General features: G+C 43.3%; 1 protein-coding gene across 1 annotated transcript in view; it reads left to right on the forward strand.

Annotated features, from left to right (window-relative positions):
* Positions 1 to 19149, forward strand: part of LOC149431453 (proteinase-activated receptor 1-like) — an 86117-nt gene that overhangs the window by 59815 nt on the left and 7153 nt on the right. The window lies entirely within an intron of this gene.

The raw sequence follows: 19149 nt of genomic DNA on the forward strand, positions 1-19149 counted from the left end.
ACGGACACTTTAGTTCCAGCAATATGTATATCACCTAATGTTCTAATTATTATTATTATAATATGGGATTTATATGTAGCCAACAGTTTATGCAGTGCTTTACAACTTAAATAATGATCAGGACTGGGGTAAGAGGACCTGTCATGTTATTATTATACTGGATTAGGGTAAGAGGACCTGTCATGTCAAGCCAAAAAAAAAAATCTAATTTCTTTATAAATTTAGGCCAAAATGTATTCTGCTACATGTCTTTGGTAAAAAAAAAAATAGTCCCATCAAGTGTATATTAAGTGGTTTGTGTGAAATTTTTAGTCTACTATGGTATATATATTTGCAAATTGATCAATCCTGATGTACTGACGGCCAGTCTCATTTCGTGAGGCCCTAAAATGGCAGGAAAGTACAAATACCCCCCAAATAGCCCTGTTTTGGCAAATGGACAATCTGAGATATTTAGTAAGAGGCATGGTGAGTTTTTTGCACTTGCAATTTTTTGGAGTATGAAAAAAATTAGTTTTTTCTCACTTTTGTTTCTTATTACATACTGTCACTAGAGCAGTACAGCGTCCTCGTATGACAGGTGTATCGGTGGTCAGGGATACTGACTGGTGAAAGCATGTAGAACGAAAAACTTTTTTCCTTTTTTTTTTTTTACTATTTTCTTTTTACATCCTGTCATCAAAGTAGCTCAGTGTCACCATATGACACTGTATTATTCTGGGGGGTGATCAGGAATGTTTTTACACTGTTTTTTTGCTTATACAGTGAGGATCACTGTATACACAATAGTTTTTGCTGTCATGAATGGGTTATCCATTCATGAACAGCTTGCTTATGGTTGTGATCTGTGATTGGCTACAGCTAATCATAAAGTACAGGTAGCCAGGTACCATGTGATTGCTATGAGCCAATCATAGATCACAACAGTAAGCAAGCTTTATATCAATGGAAAACCATTCATGACAGGTTGTTAACATTGTTAACCTGTAATCACTTTGACCGATCACATGATACCCGGATACTGGTAACTGTGGCAGGGCGGCAAGTGGCTGATGGACAGCTTGAATTTTGAATTTGGAGTTTCTTTAAGACCTTCTCTAAGAACTCCTTATGCTATTCATGGCTTCTACTAAAGACAGTCATATCTTCCACGTACCCTATTACCTCAGTCAAGTTTAGGTTGCTCACCATCTGCTCCATCAGTCGCTCGAAGGTTGTAGGAATTCAAAACAGATTTTTGGGGGATCCTGTCATATTCATAGAACCCCAACAGGCAGATGAAGGAAGTCTTTTCCTGATCTTCTGGATGCATGGGAATCTGATGGTACCTACTGCTTGGGTCCAACACACTGGACAGCTTCACCCACGATAGACATTGTAGAGCATCCTCTATCCATAGGGTGGTATACTGGTCAGGAATAGTCCTTCTGCTGAAGGTGCGGTATTCAATGCACATCTTCAGGGAACCATTCTTCTTTATTGGTTCACCTTCTGTAACATGGGATACATGCCCTTTTAAACATGTGCAATTAGTTTTGGCCTGAATCTAAATTCGGACAAATGTTTGGTTATTTAGAGATTCGTATGTATTCAAATCTCTGAGCAACAATAGTAACAAATTTCATTAAAATTTTCTTTGTTTTTTTCTTTTCTAACAACTTTCAAATTTTCTGAACAATTTGAATTGGTTGAAAAATGTATCAATGGATCTGAATTCTGTGTGAAGACTAACTGAATGTTAAGAAGTGGTCTGGGAAGCCGTCCACCTTATCCCTAACAAGCGATGATTCATCAGCTGTCTCCCCACTGACAGCAGAATGTAAAAAAACTAATTTATCTGAAACAAAATATTTTTTTTTTGTTCTGCACATGTCTATTCTATCACAGAGCTCCTTGTAAGTCCAGGAGGAGGATGAGGGCACACAATAACCAAGGTGTTGAGTGTATTAAACTAGTACAGATGGATAACATGCCAGTCCGACAGGCTAATACCCATCATAAGGGAACTGTTTAGCTCCAATATCCCCAGTTTCCAGATCCTCCAGATTCAGCAGGCGTAGGTGTTTTAAATGTTTATAGAAGTCCTCCTACAGCAGGGTCACTTGAGCATCCAAATCAATATGGGCATTTGTGTAGAAACTGGGGTTGCAAATCCATGTGGTCTATGCTTGCACTTCCCTCTAAGCATGATGATGCTTTTGCTGTCTATTCTGAGTTTTAGAAGATTGGCATGTATGGTCTTTCCTGGATGAAATATCTGGGGTCAAAGAAAGTGAGTTGGATGGTCTTTCAGCAGGTGCGGCCCTATCTGAGACTTTAGGCCTCCCTTGTCATTTCTTTTGTTCTTTAGAATTGAAGATGGCTGTCATGGGTGGGCACCTGGTTGCCTCCTGTCACTGGCTTTTGGACTTTAACTGTCTCATACAACTGTGTCAGCAGTGTCCCACTCCTCCACAATTAATGCAAATCACTTGGCTTTGAACAGGGTTTGAAGATGGATCATACCCCAGAACACTCTCTTTAGGGGATTTAGTGATTTTGTCAACCAGTAGTCATCATTTCTATCACTTGTGACATCTGTGATTTCAGGGTTGCTATTTTTAATTTGACTTCTACCTCATTCACTGACCCAACTTCACCTGACAATCCCATTCTCAAACTAAGCATGACTTCTTGGCCTCAGACATTGCCTCCACTTCTCTCTCTCTACCATAACGAATTTTGCATATCTTAGCAATGTGTCCTTTTTCAATGTCTTCAACTGGATCCAGACTGGGTCAGAATGTAGGGCACCTCTCAGGATCTGCTTAACTACAGCTGTATCTACAATTACAGGCTTTTTGCTTTTTCAGCACAATTTGGTACAGTGTCTTGTATATTTTCTGGATATACTCAGACAGTCCCTAACTCTTATGTTGAAACGTGGTTGAACTAATAAAATCATAAGAATTCTCCTTTCTCCCAAATTACTGTAGCAACTCCTCTCAAACTCTTGGTGACACATTGTTTCTACTGAGCTTCTGATATTTCCTATTCTTTCAAAGTCTGCACAGTCTGTTCCATTCGGGTCTCATATTGTTCTTCAATGAGCATTGGCTGTAGCCCAGAAAAGATTCTTCAGAGCACCCTGTAGCTTTCTCCTGAGTAGACAATGCTAACCTGATCACACCTGTCTTGAAGTCTCCCAAAGTAGTAAAAGATGTGACCACAGTGGTGACTGAGGTTGTTGAAATAGAAACCCCTTCCATTGGTGTTGCCTGAATTTTACACTCTGGGTTGGCAGTTTTAGCTGAAATAAAGCAGCCTCAAGTTGTTGGTCATCTGTAGATTAGCCCCTTGGAAACAGGCTGGGACTCCTCTCTTGACAGAGGGTAGGTGCAGGAGTTTGCCTGGTACACTATATCCAGCATTGTTTTGGAGTGAATGCTATCACTGCCTGACAAATCTGTTGTTCGTCTCAGGGGACTCCAGGGACATCCAGAACTACAATGAGGCTTGGTTGGCTGTGTTTCTCTCTGCACCACTGGGCAGCTCTGACAGAGTCCATGATGGCCATTGCTATTTACTCATGGAACAGGCAATCCCACATTCGAGTTCCCACATGTAGTGCTCCCCCCAAAAAAGAAGTATCTGATGTATGGGTCTCTTGATTCCTGATTCTCTTCATTGGTGTGCCAGAGGATGTGGCAATAATACCACAACGTCTGGCACACCAAGGCTGAAGGAGAATGTATTTGTTATAAACACTCTTTGAGGCAACAATGAAAGAAAAAGCAACATCAATAAACAGTAACAGATAAACAAATTTGTACAATGCCAAAAACGAGGACCACAAGCCTCTGCACCTGAATCCTGGATCTGGGGAGTGCTAACTAAAAGGATCATACTAGAAACTAAAAAGGTCCTTCAGTCTTTCCAAACCCCCCACCAGCTAGTGAATTTTTAATCATGGGACCCAGTGTTCCTGTATGCATCATATTGTGGGATCCACCTAAACCTGAACGTTGCAACAAATTCCCAAACTATATCCCAAGTTAAGGTCACATCATCCTTTGAAGAAGTGGTTAAGTTGTGACCAACAGCCTCTCGCCCCTATGTAGTCTGTAAATAAGTCTCCTTCCACTCTCTGGCATCTGGAATCAGTGACATTGGCAACAATTCAGGACCTGGTAATGGCAATCTCTCCCATAAACAGTGATGCCCCTATCCTCCAACTCACCTGGTCTGTCTATGACAGCTATGAACTCTATGCAAATTTAGTAGCCTAGTCTCTCCTCCTTCTGAACCCCATCCTCCTAGGACCTGTAGTCCCATCCAGTGCTTGGCTTAATAGAGCTTGTATCCTTATGACTATATCCCCTGTAGTCTCTTCAGAGTTTTCAGGGCTGCAGGATGTGAAACACTCATTCATACTATCAGCAAGTGTCTCCTGCTTAAAATCTCCTCAGGGTCATTTAAGGAAGTCTCTCCAAATTTGAATATATGCATTGAGACTCAGGAATAAAATCATTCCCTCGGTCATGGCTGCAGCTCCCTGCAAAGCCTCACACTAACAATGCAAAAGTCTGAAAGCAAGAGCTGCTTACCGATAGTAAGATACCAATACTTATAAGCACCAGCAGAAAATTAAATGTTGTGTTTACAAATGCTAGAAGTCTAGCTAACAAAATGGAAGAACTGGAGCTGCTGATACACAAGGAGGATTTCAACTTTGTGGGAATATCAGAAATTTAGTTTGACAGCTTATATGACTGGCTTGCAACTGTCCACGGGTACTCTTTGTATCGGGACAGGGAAGGTAGAAGAGGTGGAGGGATGTGTCTGTATGTCTAGAATGATTCACCGATGAACACAAGGGATGAAATTACTAATGGGCCAAGGGAGGAGGTGGAATCCCTGTGGCTGGAGCTTCAAAGGGAAGAATCAAAAGGGGAAATGAATAGTGTATGTATTCTACAGACCCCTAACCTTAAGGATGAGGAGAATTCTGATCTCCTGTTACAGTTAGGAATGGTAGCAAGGCAGAGCAATGGTATTATAATGGGGAACTTCAATTATCCAGATATTGACTGCATATACAGAACTGTTCACTCATCTAAGGGCCATCATTTCTTAAATGTCTTGCAGGTGGATGACTGGACTAGAAGGAATGCTCTGCTAGACAAATCTTACAAATCACACAGATAGGGTTGCAGATGTGGAAATTAGGGATGCTTACTGTAATAGTGTGAGGCCCTGTCACTTTGGAAATGATCAAGAAAAGCACACAGGGTTTGCATGTTTGCCAAGTGCAGGACTACGGAGTGTTGATTTTGATTGGAGAAAGCTACTTTTGCAGATATCTCCAGATCTTGGTATTTGTGGATGGGACTCAGCAGTCTGGAGATCTGAAAGTGCCTTGGGAGGTAAGAAATCTCCAACCCAGTGTTAGGGGTTTGTGGAAAACCAGAAGGGTATGTGCCCAGGTACACACAGCCCTTATAATGATGGTTTGGGGAGAGCAGGTGGAGGACAGAGGTGGAGAAGCACTTGCAGCTGTGTGGAAACAGACCCCTGTTCACAGACTGAATCCCTGCTGTGGGACTTCTTACCAAGGGACTGGGAAATTCACGACAGGTACAAAAGCCTGGGAAACCAAGAGAGGGTCTGGGAGGTTGAGAAAACTGAGGTGCATAATGGGTCCAGAAAGGTTGGAGAAAATCTAGAGGTCTCCAAGAGAGTGAGTGGACCTGGGGGAGATGGGGCTGGAGAAACCTTTTTAAAGCCAGGAGTAGGCCTCAAAGAATCCCAAAAACAATATCTTAATAGTAAGAAAGTAAGGTCACACCATATTGACTCTGTAACCAACGTCTCCCGATTATCCTTTTCAAATGACAAGGAAAAGGAAAATGTACAAAATGCATTGTTCTCAGTTTTTACAAAGGAAAAAAAGGGGGTATAATAATCAACACTGTATTGTTAATAACACAACAAGGAAACTTGTAGTTAACAGAAGCCAGTGTCCAAAAAAGAAATGAAAAATTTAACATAAATACAGTGGGGCCAAAAAGTATTTAGTCAGCCACCAATTGTGCAAGTTCTCCCACTTAAAAAGATGAGAGAGGCCTGTAATTGGCATCATAGGTAGACCTCAACTATGAGAGACAAAATGAGAAAACAAATCCAGACAGACAGACAATCACATTGACTGATTTGGAAAGAAATTATTTGCAAATTATGGTGGAAAATAAGTATTTGGTCAATATCAAAAGTTCATCTCAATACTTTGTTATATATCCTTTGTTGGCAATGACAGAGGTCAGACGTTTCCTGTAAGTCTGCACAAGGTTGGCACACACTGTTGTTGGTATGTTGGCCCATTCCTCCATGCAGATCTCCTCTAGAGCAGTGATGTTTTGGGGCTGTCGCTGGGCAACAGACTTTCAACTCCCTCCAAAGGTTTTCTATGGGGTTGAGATCTGGAGACTGGCTAGGCCACTCCAGGACCTTGAAATGCTTCTTACGAAGCCACTCCTTCGTTGCCCGGGCGGTATGTTTAGGATCATTGTCATGTTGGAAGACCCAGCCATGTTTCATCTTCAATGCCCTTGCTGATGGAAGGAGGTTTGCACTCAAAATCTCACGATACATGGCCCCATTCATTCTGTCCTGTACATGGATCAGTCGTCCTGGTCCCTTTGTGGAGAAACAGCCCCAAATCATGATGTTGCCACCCCCATGCTTCACAGTAGGTATGGTGTTCTTTGGATGCAACTCAGCATTCTCTCTCCTCCAAACACGACGAGTTGTGTTTCTACCAAACAGTTCTATTTTGGTTTCATCTGACCATATGACATTCTCCCAATCCTCTTCTGGATCATCCAAATGCTCTCTAGCAAACTTCAGACGGGCCCAGACATGTACTGGCTTAAGCAGGGGGACACGTCTGGCACTGCAGGATCTGAGTCCCTGGCGGCTTAGTGTGTTACTGATGGTAGCCTTTGTTATGTTGGTCCCAGCTCTCTGCAGATCATTCACTAGGTCCCCCGTGTGGTCCTTGGATTTTTGCTCACCGTTCCTGTGATCATTTTGACCCCACGGGGTGAGATCTTGCGTGGAGCCCCAGATCGAGGGAGATTATCAGTGGTCTTGTATGTCTTCCATTTTCTAATTATTGCTCCCACAGTTGATTTGTTTACACCAAGCTGCTTGCCTATTGCAGATTCAGTCTTCCCAGCCTGGTGCAGGTCTACAATTTTGTTTCTGGTGTCCTTTGACAGCTCTTTGGTCTTCACCATAGTGGAGTTTGGAGTGTGACTGTTTGAGGTTGTGGACAGGTGTCTTTTATACTGATAACAAGTTCAAACAGGTGCCATTGATACAGGTAATGAGTGCAGGACAGAGGAGCCTCTTAAAGAAGAAGGTACAGGTCTGTGATAGCCAGAAATCTTGCTTGTTTGTAGGTGACCAAATACTTATTTTCCACCATAATTTGCAAATAAATTCTTTTTATTGAGTTTGTTGTGGATCTTGGCAGAGTGTTTTGAAACTCTGGGGTCCAGGAAGCCACTTTCAATAGTTTTTCAATGTTCATCAATCCTTGTTCTCAGTTTTTGTGTTGTGCGACCCACATATTGTAGGCTGCAGGGACACTCCAAGGGGTATATTAAATCTTCTTTGTCACAGATAATAAGTGATTTAATGTTAAGTGTAACCTTAGTATTAAAGGAGGAGAATGTCCTTGTTCTATTTGCCATGACTGGGCACATCATACACTTGGGGTGTCCACATAGCTGTTTGCATTAACTTTTTTAAAAGAGGTTTTTGAGGTGTTTAGTGATGTGGAGATTTTAATCCTGAAAGCCAATGTCCTTAGGCTCTGTTTGGCAGGTAAATATGAGAATGCCTTTCTGTTTAGAATTGCACCAAGTCTGCAATTGTGTTCGGATCATCTTCCCATACGATAAGGTCATTGATATGGTGTTTGTATAGAATGATATAGGGTGCATATTTAGTGTAAGTGCTCAAAAGGTCGATCTCAAGATATCTCCGTATCCCATAGCTGTGGCTTTCTTCTGTATATAAAATATAACTATGCAGTGCTACACAACTGATATAAATAAATATGTGAACTTTGTGAATAATAAAATTCATATAAAAAGTCCCAATAGATTTCTTCTGATCAAATATCCCTCAAAGTATGGGCTTTTTTATATATAAACCTTGGTGTATCTGAAAGAACAGAACTAAGATGTTTATCCAATTTAAGTATGGGCCAATATTGCCTGACAATATGCTCGACTTGTTTCAACTGGATATTATAATCCACAATCACTGGTACCCCTTGCATCATATCAGCCACCTTATGTTTATCTAACAGCAGGGAAGCTCTGTCCAAAGATCTTACTTTATCGCTTTCAGATTCTATAAATCGTGGTTCATATCCCTCTGTTATGAATCTATGTGCAAACATAAAGTGAAGGAAATAACTATTTGCTCCCCTGCTGATTTTGAATGTTTGCCCACTCACAAAGAAATGATTAGTCTAAAAATCAAATGTTCGGTGTATTGTACCGAGAGACAGAATAGCAACAATTCAAAAGAAATGCATGTCTAACAAATGATGCATTGATTTGCATGTTCATGAGTATTTTATCCCCTATCATTCAGCTGGATTTCTGGCTACCAGGTGTCTTTCATACAGGTAACAAGCTGAGATTAGAAGCAGTCTCTTAAAGGGAGTGTTGCTAATCTCATTTTGTTACCTGTGATTTGTCATGTAAGTTCTAATCATTATGTAATTGTTAGTCTGGGTCAGGTTCAGAGACGAGTTGCTATAGCAGTGTAAGGCTTACCTTAAATCAGCAGGAAAGGTACACAGGCAGGTCACCCCGGGAAATAATGCAGGCTCACCTGAGGTGCGGGGTCTAAGCATTAACCGGTTTTCGCCAGAGCTCCTAATGATGGAGATGGATTTGGCTGCGTGTCAATACCAGGTCGCAGATCTCAGGATCACCCCACCAGGGAATGAGCAAGCTGGTAACCGATAGCGGATCAAACAGATTAGGGATAATCAGAAGCAGAGTCAAACAAGCCAAGGGTCGGTCACAGATGGTAGTGGATGAGGATGAGACAAAATAGTGGTCAGGAACAAGCCAAAGGTCGGTAGCGGAGGTATAGACGGCAGCAGGAACAATAAGCGGGATATTGGCTGGTAAGGCACAATAATCTGGCAAGGAGGAAGTGTATGGACATGGCTTATATAGGAAGTTCATGGGAGGAGCAAGGAGTTCAAGGTTCAAGAGAAAACAGGGCCAAGGCAGGATCATCCAAAGAATTGTCAAAGGAGCTGTCCAGCATTCCAGGTGGCTCAGCGAGAAGAAACATTGTCTCTCACGGCAGAAGGCCTAGGTTCGATCCCAGGCTCTGACAGTACTCCCCTCCTCACAGAACGTCCCCTGGACATTTTAGGACCAGGCTTGTGTGGAAACCTCTGTTGGAATTCTCTTGTTAGTCTAGGAGCATGACAATTTTCCTCAGGCTCCCAAGAATTTTCTTCTTGCCCATATCCTTCCCATTGGACAAGATATTGCAACTTTCCTCTAAACATCCTAGAATCAAGAATCTTCTCCACCAAATATTCTTCTTCCCCCTGTACCTCAACAGGTGGAGGAGGTGGAAAAATTCTTCCAGAGAAAGGATTTTCATGAAATGGTTTGAAAAGCGATACATGAAAAACTGGGTGAATCATCATACTGTCAGGAAGTTTTAAGCGAAAGGTGACTGGGTTGATCTGAGCAGAAATCTGAAAAGGACCCACAAACGTTTGACCCAACTTAGCAGATGACACATGTACCTTCAAATTCTTTGTTGATAACCAAACTTTGTCACCCACATTAAATGTAGGAAGTGATCTCCGGTGTCTGTCAGCAGCCTTTTTGTAATATTCCTGAGCTTCCCTCAAAGTCTCAATCAATTTCTCCTGAATCTCCTGCAATGTAGTTAGTCTGTTGGTAATAGCAGGAATTGGAGTTGTAATAGGGAGACCAGGAATAAAAACTGGATGATAACCGGTGTTTGACTAAAAGGGACTTTGAGAGGTGGAACTATGTTTAGAATTGTTGTATGCAAACTCTGCAGTGGGAAGACAGTCCACCCAGTCATCCTGAAGATAAGTGACAAAGCATCGAAGATACTGTTCCATTGTTTGATTAGTTCTCTCAGTCTGACCATTAGACTGGGGATGAAAAGCAGAGGACAGATTGATTGTAACACCAAAGGCTGAGCAAAAGCTTTTCCAAAATTTTGAAGTAAACTGCACACCTCTGTCAGACACCACATCATCAGGGATTCCATGCAGTTTAAATACTTCTCGAACCATTAGTTCTGCTGTCAGGAATGGACTGGCCAGCAATGGTGGGACTCACCTGCCTTATGGGTTGCAGTACCAGGGCTGGCCAGCGGGTGCTCCCAGCAATCAGAGACTCAACCCTGCAGCCAGCCAAACACCTGAAACTGCTTATGCAGGTGTATTTAAGGGATGGCCAGACCTGCAGACTCTGCCTTGGTGTGTGTTTTTCCTGGGCCCTGTATCTTGTTCCTGCATCCTGTTCCTGTCTTGTTGCTGACCCTGCTTGATCTGGACCTCTGCTGACTTCTCCTGTTCTGATCCCTGGTTTGTGACCCTGACCATTCTCTGCCTGACCCCCCTGTACCTACCTGCCTGTTAGTTGCTGTACCCGGCTTGTGACCCCGACTACTCTCTGCCTGCTCCTCCTGTTCCTACCTGCCCGTTTGTTATTGACCCGGCCTGCCTGACGACGCTTGCATTCTATGTATTGTTATCTGTGGGTGGTTTGGTTCGTTTGCACTGTGTTATGTTTCAGTATTGCACTGCGTTTATGTTTGTATTGTTAGTCTTGAATAAATTATATTGTTTATAACTTATCTGAAGCCTGCGTTTCCCTGCGTCAGTCACATACCTCTGGTCATACCCTGGAGCCCTGACATCTGCAGTCTGTTCAGCAGTGGGCACCCCCTTCACTGGAACAAAATGGGCCATTTTTGTGAGATGGTCAACCACCACCAAAATGGTGGTCATTCCTTTTGAGGGAGGTAAATCCACCACAAAATCCATAGAAATAGACCCCCATGGTCTCGATGGAACAGGGAGTGGCTGAAGCAACCCCAAAGGAGAGGCTTGGGGAGTTTTATTGCGTGCACAGGTCAAGCATGAGGCCACATAGTATTTGACATCCTTCTTGCACCCCGGCCACCAAAAGGAAAGTGACAACAGTTCTTCGGTCTTAGTAACTCTAAAATGCCCAGCAAGTTTGGAATCATGAACCAACTTGAGAGCTTCCACCCGAACAGACTCAGGTACATAAAGATGATGTCCTTGAATCCAAAAGCCACTTTTGTACACCAGGTTCATGTCCCTAGGAGGATCATTGAGAAGTGGGTCATTCTCATACTCCTCTTTGAGAAGACTCAAGAATGTCTTTGCACTTGTGGCCCCTAGGAAGTTCTTTTGTGTTAGGATGGAACATTCAGAATTGCCCTCCAGGGGAGGCTCGGACAGCATCCTTGATAAGGCATCGGCCTTGCCATTCCTCGATCCCGGTCAATATGATATAATAAAATTAAATCTGGAAAAGAATAGAGACCAGTGAGCTTGTCTAGAAGACAATCTCTTGGCCGAATGAAAAAATTCCAGATTTTTATGGTCAGTGAGAACAGTTACAGGATGATTAGCCCCTTCTAGCAGATGCCTCCATTCAGAAAAGGCTTCCTTAATTGCCAGTAGCTCTTTATTTCCAATGTCGTAATTTCTTTCGGCTGAGGACATCAAACAGGAAAAGAAGGCACAAGGATGAAGCTGCATCTTTTCAACACTTCATTGAGACAGGATTGCTCCCACAACAGAATTGGAGGCATCCACTTCCACTATAAAGGGTAGTTCAGAAGTGAAAAGAGTTTTTAGTTTTTCAAACACAGCTTGTACCTCAGAGGTCCACACGAAGGGTACCCCTTTCTTTGTAAGCTGTGTTATTGGAGCTATCATTCTAGAAAAGTTTCTTATAAATTTTCTGTAAAAGTTGGCAAACCCGATGAAACGTTGAATTTCCTTAACATTTCCAGGTGCTGACCAATCTACCACTGCTTTGATTTTCTCGGGATCCATGCTCACGCCCTCTGGAGAAATGATATAGCCTAAGAACTGGATCTGGGTTTGTTCAAACTCACATTTCTCCAATTTAATGTAGAGTCTATTCTTCCTTAATCTTTCAAAGACTGTGCAAACATGTTTGCGGTGCTCCTCCCAATTATTGGAAAAGATAAGGATATCATCCAGATAGGCAATCACAAGTTGGTCCAACAGATCACGAAAAACATTGTTGACAAAATGTTGAAACGTTGCAGGGGCGTTGCAAAGTCCAAACTGCATCACCAAGTACCGTATTTTCCGGCGTATAAGACGACTGGGCGTATAAGACGACCCCCCTACTTTTCCTGTTAAAATGTAGTGTTTGGGCTATACTCGCCGTATAAGACTACCCCTCTTCCAATGCACACCAGTGGGAAGAATCGTGCCCCATCATTAGTATCAGTGGGAGGAATAGTGCCCAATCATTGGTGTCAGTGGGAGGAATAGTGCCCCATCATTGGTATCAGTGGGAGGAATAGTGTCCCATCATTGGTATCAGTGGGAGGAATAGTGCCCAATCATTGGTGTCAGTGGGAGGAATAGCACCCCATCATTGGTGTCAGTGGGAGGAATAGCACCCCATCATTGGTGTCAGTGGGAGGAATAGCACCCCATCATTGGTGTCAGTGGGAGGATTAGTGTCCCATCATTGGTGTCAGTGGGAGGAATAGCACCCCATCATTGGTGTCAGTGGGAGGAATAGCACCCCATCATTGGCGTCAGTGGGAGGAATCGTGCCCCATCATTGGTGTCAGTGGGAGGAATCGTGCCCCATCATTGGTGTCAGTGGGAGGAATAGTGTCCCATCTTTGGTGTCAGTGGGGGGGGGAAAGTGCCCCATCGTCGGTGTCAGTGGGAGGAATAATGCCCCATCATTGGTATCAGTGACACCAATGATGGGGCACTATTCCTCCCACTGACACTTGCTGACCAGTATGGTGCTGCTGCAGCAAGCATATATGGTTGCAGCAGCACCTGTGTACGGCACACTTACCTTCACTTGATTTTCGCGGGGCCGCTCAGCTCCGCCTCCTCCCCGGTGATTGGCCGCCTGTGTGCCTTTCCTGAGCTACAGTTCTGGCGGCCAATCACCGGTGAGGAGGCGGAGCCGAGCAGCCGCACGAACATCCAGTGGCCGAACTGAAGGAAGGAGCAGCTGCGCTTCCTGGACTGGATCATCGTGGGACCGGAGCCAGGTAAGAAACAGAAGCCCCTGCCCACCCCTGTACTTAGTTTCACTTCCGTTGGAAGGGGGGGCGGTGGCGGCACCGCACCGCCCCCCTAAAAAGTGTCAGCATGACGTATACCGGCGTATAAGATGACCCCCGACTTTTGAGAAGATTTTCAAGGGTCAAAAAGTCATCTTATACGCCGGAAAATACGGTATTCAAAATGCCCATACCTAGTTCTGAAGGCAGTCTTCCATTTGTCTCCTTGACAAATGCGGACAAGGTTAAATGCCCCTTGTAGATAAAGCTTGGTAAAGATCTTGGCAGAACAAAGTCTTTCCAACATTTCAGAGATAAAAGGTAATGGATAGCAGTTTTTAATAATAATTTTATTCATGTCTCTGTAGTCAATGCATGGACACAAGGTGGAGTCTCTCTTTTCAACGAAGAACAGGGCTGCCCCCGCAGGAGAAGTTGAGTGTCTAATAAAGCCCTTCTCCAAATTCTCATCGATCCACACCCCGAGTACTTTTAATTCAGGTTCCGACAGATTGAAGAGGCGGCCAAAAGGTATTTCTGCCCCTGGGAGCAGCTCAATGGGGCAATCATATGGGTGATGAGGGGGTAATAGATCTGCATTCTTCTAGTCACAGACGTCCCAGAACTCATGGTAATGTGTGGGCAAGTTGTCATATGACTGGGTAGCCACTATATCACCTTGCGCTTCCTTGGTCAGTGATGAACTTGGTCGGCAAGGTTTTTTGTAATGTTTTTCACAGTGGGAGGACATAAAATCTATAGTCCGTGCTCCCCAGTTGATGGAAGGATTGTGAGTGGAGAACCAAGGAATGCCCAGGATGATGGGAAACTTGGGTGACATAATCCGCTGAAAGCTGATGGCCTCACAATGGTCAGCCTCAAACAGCAGTTTCAGGGGAGCCGTTTTATGGGTAACAGGTCCTGAAGATAAGGGAGACCCATCAACTGTCTCCATATCAATAGGGGTAAATGTATTTCTGGCTTTAAAATCATGGTTGTGGGCAAACTCTATATCCATAAAGTTCCCCCCAGCCCCGGAGTCCAGCATAGCTGAGCAGGAGATTTCACAGCCCTCAGATACAAGTTTAATGGGGATAACAAAATGAGAGAGCAGGGCGTTCACTTTATTCTCTTCCGGAATCAGTGGGGAGACAGACTGGCTTATAGAGTTTATTTGTTCAGGTGCAATCACATCAGTCACAGCAATTGTTCTTCTAACCTTGTTAGGACAATTAATAGCATAATGACCAGAATCCCCACAATATAGACACAAGTTCTCTGAATGTCTTCTCTCTTTCTCCTGAATGGAAATGGATCTCTTGATAGCATCAACCATAGGCATAGGCTCAGGAGTGTTAGAACCCAGAGAGACTCTTGAATCCTTCTGAACAAATGGACTAGCAGAGAGATGCATGCCCCTATTACCTCCAAACATTCCCAACCTCTCCTTCCTCCTTTCTGTAAGTCTTTGATCGATTTGGATACACAATTGGATGTATTCCTCAAGATCATTAGGAATATCTACTCTGGCAAACTCATCCTTTACCTGTTCAGAAAGCCCTTGGCGGAACTGGCTCTTTTGTGCTGCAGGGTTCCAAGTGGTATCTGCCATCCAACTTCTGAATTCGGCTGTGTATTCAGTGACTGAGCGTCTACCCTGCCGCAGACTATGCAATTTTGCTTCGGCAGTAGCACAACGGTTGGGATTGTCAAAAACCTGATTCATCGTGGTCAAAAAGGTATCAAAATCATTCAACATGCCATGGTTTTGCTCTATATAAGGGGAGGCCCAAGCTAGAGCTTCCCCAGTCAGAAGCCCAATAATAAACATTACCTTCTTTTTCTCTGAAGGAAACGCAGCAGGGTACATTTGGAAGTATACACAACATTGATTAAGGAAACCCCTGTAGTGGCGGCGGTCTCCATTAAACTTAGCTGGTTGGGGCTGGAGCATATGTGAGCTAGGATCATCTCGGTTCAGCAGTTCTCTGCAGAGCCTGAATCTCTCCCTGTTGCCTATCCACAATGTTTTCTAGTTTGTCAACTTTCTCTTGATGGGTAACCCCAAATTCCTGCAGCTCAGCAATTTGCTGCCTAACGTTTGCCATAGCGGTCTCCATGTTTAGGCCAGATTATTCTGTCACGGTCTGGGTCAGGTTCAGAGACCAGTTGCTATAGCAGTGTAAGGCTTACCTTAAACCAGCAGGATAGGTACACAGGCAGGTCACCCCGGGAAATCATGCAGGCTCAAATGAGGTGCGGGGTCTAAGCATTAACCGGTTTTCGCCAGAGCTCCTAATGGTGGAGATGGATTTGGCTGCGTGTCAATACCAGGTCGCGGATCTCAGGATCACCCCACCAGGGAATGAGCAAGCCGGTAACCGATAGCAGATCAAACAGATTAGGGATAAGCAGAAGCAGAGTCAAACAAGCCAAGGGTCGGTCACAGATGGTAGTGGATGAGGATGAGACGAAATTGTGGTCAGGAACAAGCCAAAGGTCAGTAGCGGAGGTATAGACGGCAGCAGGAACAATAAGCGGGATATTGGCTGGTAAGGCACAATAATCTGGCAAGGAGGAAGTGTATGGACTTGGCTTATATAGGAAGTTCATGGGAGGAGGAAGGAGTTCAAGGTTCAAGAGAAAACAGGGCCAAGGCAGGATCATCCAAAGAATTGTCAAGGGAGCTGTCCAGCCTTCCAGGTGGCTCAGCGAGAAGAAACATTGTCTCTCATGGCAGAAGGCCCAGGTTCGATCCCAGGCTCTGACAGTCTCCTTTTAAAGTTGAACACAAGATGGCAATAGGGAGTAATCATTTGGTCCTCTCCTGATAATACGTCTATTTAGGCAAATCAGTAGAGTATGTGCCATCATGTGCTCATTCATTAGAGGGCAGTAGTGCATCAATTAAAGCCAACCTATCGGAGTACGAGTGGCTCTATAACAGTCCATATGTCTGACTTCTGATCACACCCTCGGATGAAGTCATGTGACAAAAGGCGTTAGGGCGTGATCGAGCAGTGACGTCATCACGTACGCCACTACCATGTGGCCGGACCATGTGATTGCAACCGCGTCATCTGTTGCTGAGTACGGCTGGTGAGATGCCACTATGGGAGCTGGAGACTGTTTGTTGCAGGCTGCAGACGTATTTATATTATTGAAGGCTTTTTTTTAACTTGCATATTGTGAGTTTGGTTTTAAGGGGGGAATTTGATATAATAAATAGTAAAACATTATTATGCTATGGCGAGTGTTCTTTATTTATCGACATATGGATTATATTTACCATGACGGAGTATAATGGGATGAACCATCTGATGAATGATTATAATTTGGAGTAATTGTTATGCTTAGAGATGAGCGAATTATTCAAAAATTCGATTCGGCTGATTCGCCGAATTTCAGGAAGAAATTCGATTCGGTGCGAATTAATTCGCTACGAAGTTAACTTATAAAAAGGGTTTCTAGGCTTCAGAGAGCCTTTAAATTAGTGCAGAACACTGTACCTTTAATTTAAATGCCCTTGGAGATGAGGAAGGAGAAGGAGAAGGATGAGAAGAAGGAGAAGGATGAGAAGAAGGAGAAGGATGAGAAGAAGGAGAAGGATGAGAAGAAGGAGAAGGAGAAGGATGAGAAGAAGGAGAAGGATGAGAAGAAGGAGAAGGATGAGAAGAAGGAGAAGGAGAAGGATGAGAAGAAGGAGAAGGAGAAGGATGAGAAGATGGAGAAGGAGAAGGATGAGAAGAAGGAGAAGGATGAGAAGAAGGAGAAGGATGAGAAGAAGGAGAAGGAGAAGGATGAGAAGAAGGAGAAGGATGAGAAGAAGGAGAAGGATGAGAAGAAGGATGAGAAGAAGGAGAAGGATGAGAAGAAGGAGAAGGAGAAGGATGAGAAGAAGGATGAGAAGAAGGATGAGAAGAAGGAGAAGGATGAGAAGAAGGAGAAGGAGAAGGATGAGAAGAAGGAGAAGGAGAAGGATGAGAAGAAGGAGAAGGAGAAGGATGAGAAGAAGGAGAAGGAGAAGGATGAGAAGAAGGAGAAGGATGAGAAGAAGGAGAAGGAGAAGGATGAGAAGAAGGATGAGAAGAAGGAGAAGGATGAGAAGAAGAAGGATGAGAAGAAGGAGAAGGATGAGAAGAAGGAGAAGGATGAGAAGAAGGAGAAGGATGAGAAGAAGGACAGTTCTGTGACAGTTTCTGTCTATTTCTGACAGTTCTGTGACATTCACTCCATACAGCGGTTGAAACATTGTATCTATTTGTTTCCATAAATGGATCCATTTATGGAAACAAATAGATACAATGTTTCAACCGCTGTATGGAGTGAATGTCACAGAACTGTCAGAAATAGCGGAGCTCTGCAGATACACTTAGAGGAGCTCTGCAGATACACTTTTTGCCGGCTTGGAATTATTCTTATTTTCATCCTACTTCTTCTTCTTCTTCTTCTTCATCCTCATCCTCTTCTTCTTCTTCTGAGGATGAGGATGAGGATGAAGAAGAAGAAGTAGGATGAAAATAAGATTAATTCCAAGCCGGCAAAAAGTGTATCTGCAGAGCTCCTCTAAGTGTATCTGCAGAGCTCCTCTAAGTGTATCTGCAGAATAGAGGAGCTCTGCAGATACACTTTTTGCCGGCTTGGAATTATTCTTATTTTCATCCTACTTCTTCTTCTTCTTCTTCTTCTTCTTCTTCTTCTTCTTCATCCTCATCCTCATCCTCTTCTTCTTCTTCTGAGGATGAGGATGAGGATGAAGAAGAAGAAGAAGAAGAAGAAGAAGTAGGATGAAAATAAGAATTCCAAACCGGCAAAAAGTGTATGTGCAGAGCTCCTCTATTTCTGACAGTTCTCTGACAGCTTCTTCACATGTACAGCGGTTGAAACATCTGTATCCTAAATTGAAACTAATAGATACAATGTTTCAACCGCTGTACATGTGAAGGAACTGTCAGAGAAATGTCAGAAATAGCGGAGCTCTCTGCAGGGACACTTTTGCCGGCTGATCGGGAAAAATCCGATTCACGCACCCGAAGTAGGCAAATATTCGGATTCGACGCGAATCGAATTTTTCCTGAAATTCGTATCGAATTCCGGTTCGCCTGGTTCGATTCGCTCATCTCTAGTTATGCTGCTGAATTTTCCACATCCACTGATATTTGAAAGATATTCTGATTAATCACCAGCATCTGGTGAGTTAGCACTTTGATGGGGTGTTGAGCACAGAAGAATTCACGATTGTGGAGAATATATCTTTATTGAAGAAATATTTATATATATGGACTGCACTTAGTGGACTTTTTCTGAGTTTTTTTAAATTGCTTTGGCACAATATTGGCACTTTGTTTGGTGGCAGTTTTTCTTTTTCTTTTTTCATATGTTTATATATATATATACATTTGTTAATAATTTTTTAATTTAATCTAAGTGTATTTGAGGGTTGAGAGCGCTGTTTATGGTATTTCCATTTACTTTACACGTAGTTATTAAATGTCCTATTGAAAAGAAGGTCATATTCCTTCAGGTGATCTTTCAGTGGATTATATGACAGTTTCTGGTAGTAAGTTTTTTGATCCATTTTTGTGATCAGTGAAGTGAAGTAATTGGATGTTTTACTAAAGCAGATGACTCGTGCCTATCCTTTGAACAAACACATCTGGTGCCTCTGCCAATCTAACTACCTGTGGGCCCTCTTTGTGATGACTCTTTCTACCACAGCAGGGTGTAAAAACTTATGAGGTAGACAACCACATG

This window comes from Staurois parvus, unplaced genomic scaffold (genome assembly GCF_062004578.1).
Source record: "Staurois parvus isolate SC_StPar_1 unplaced genomic scaffold, SC_StPar_1.0 ptg002256l, whole genome shotgun sequence".
Classification (NCBI taxonomy): domain Eukaryota; kingdom Metazoa; phylum Chordata; class Amphibia; order Anura; family Ranidae; genus Staurois; species Staurois parvus.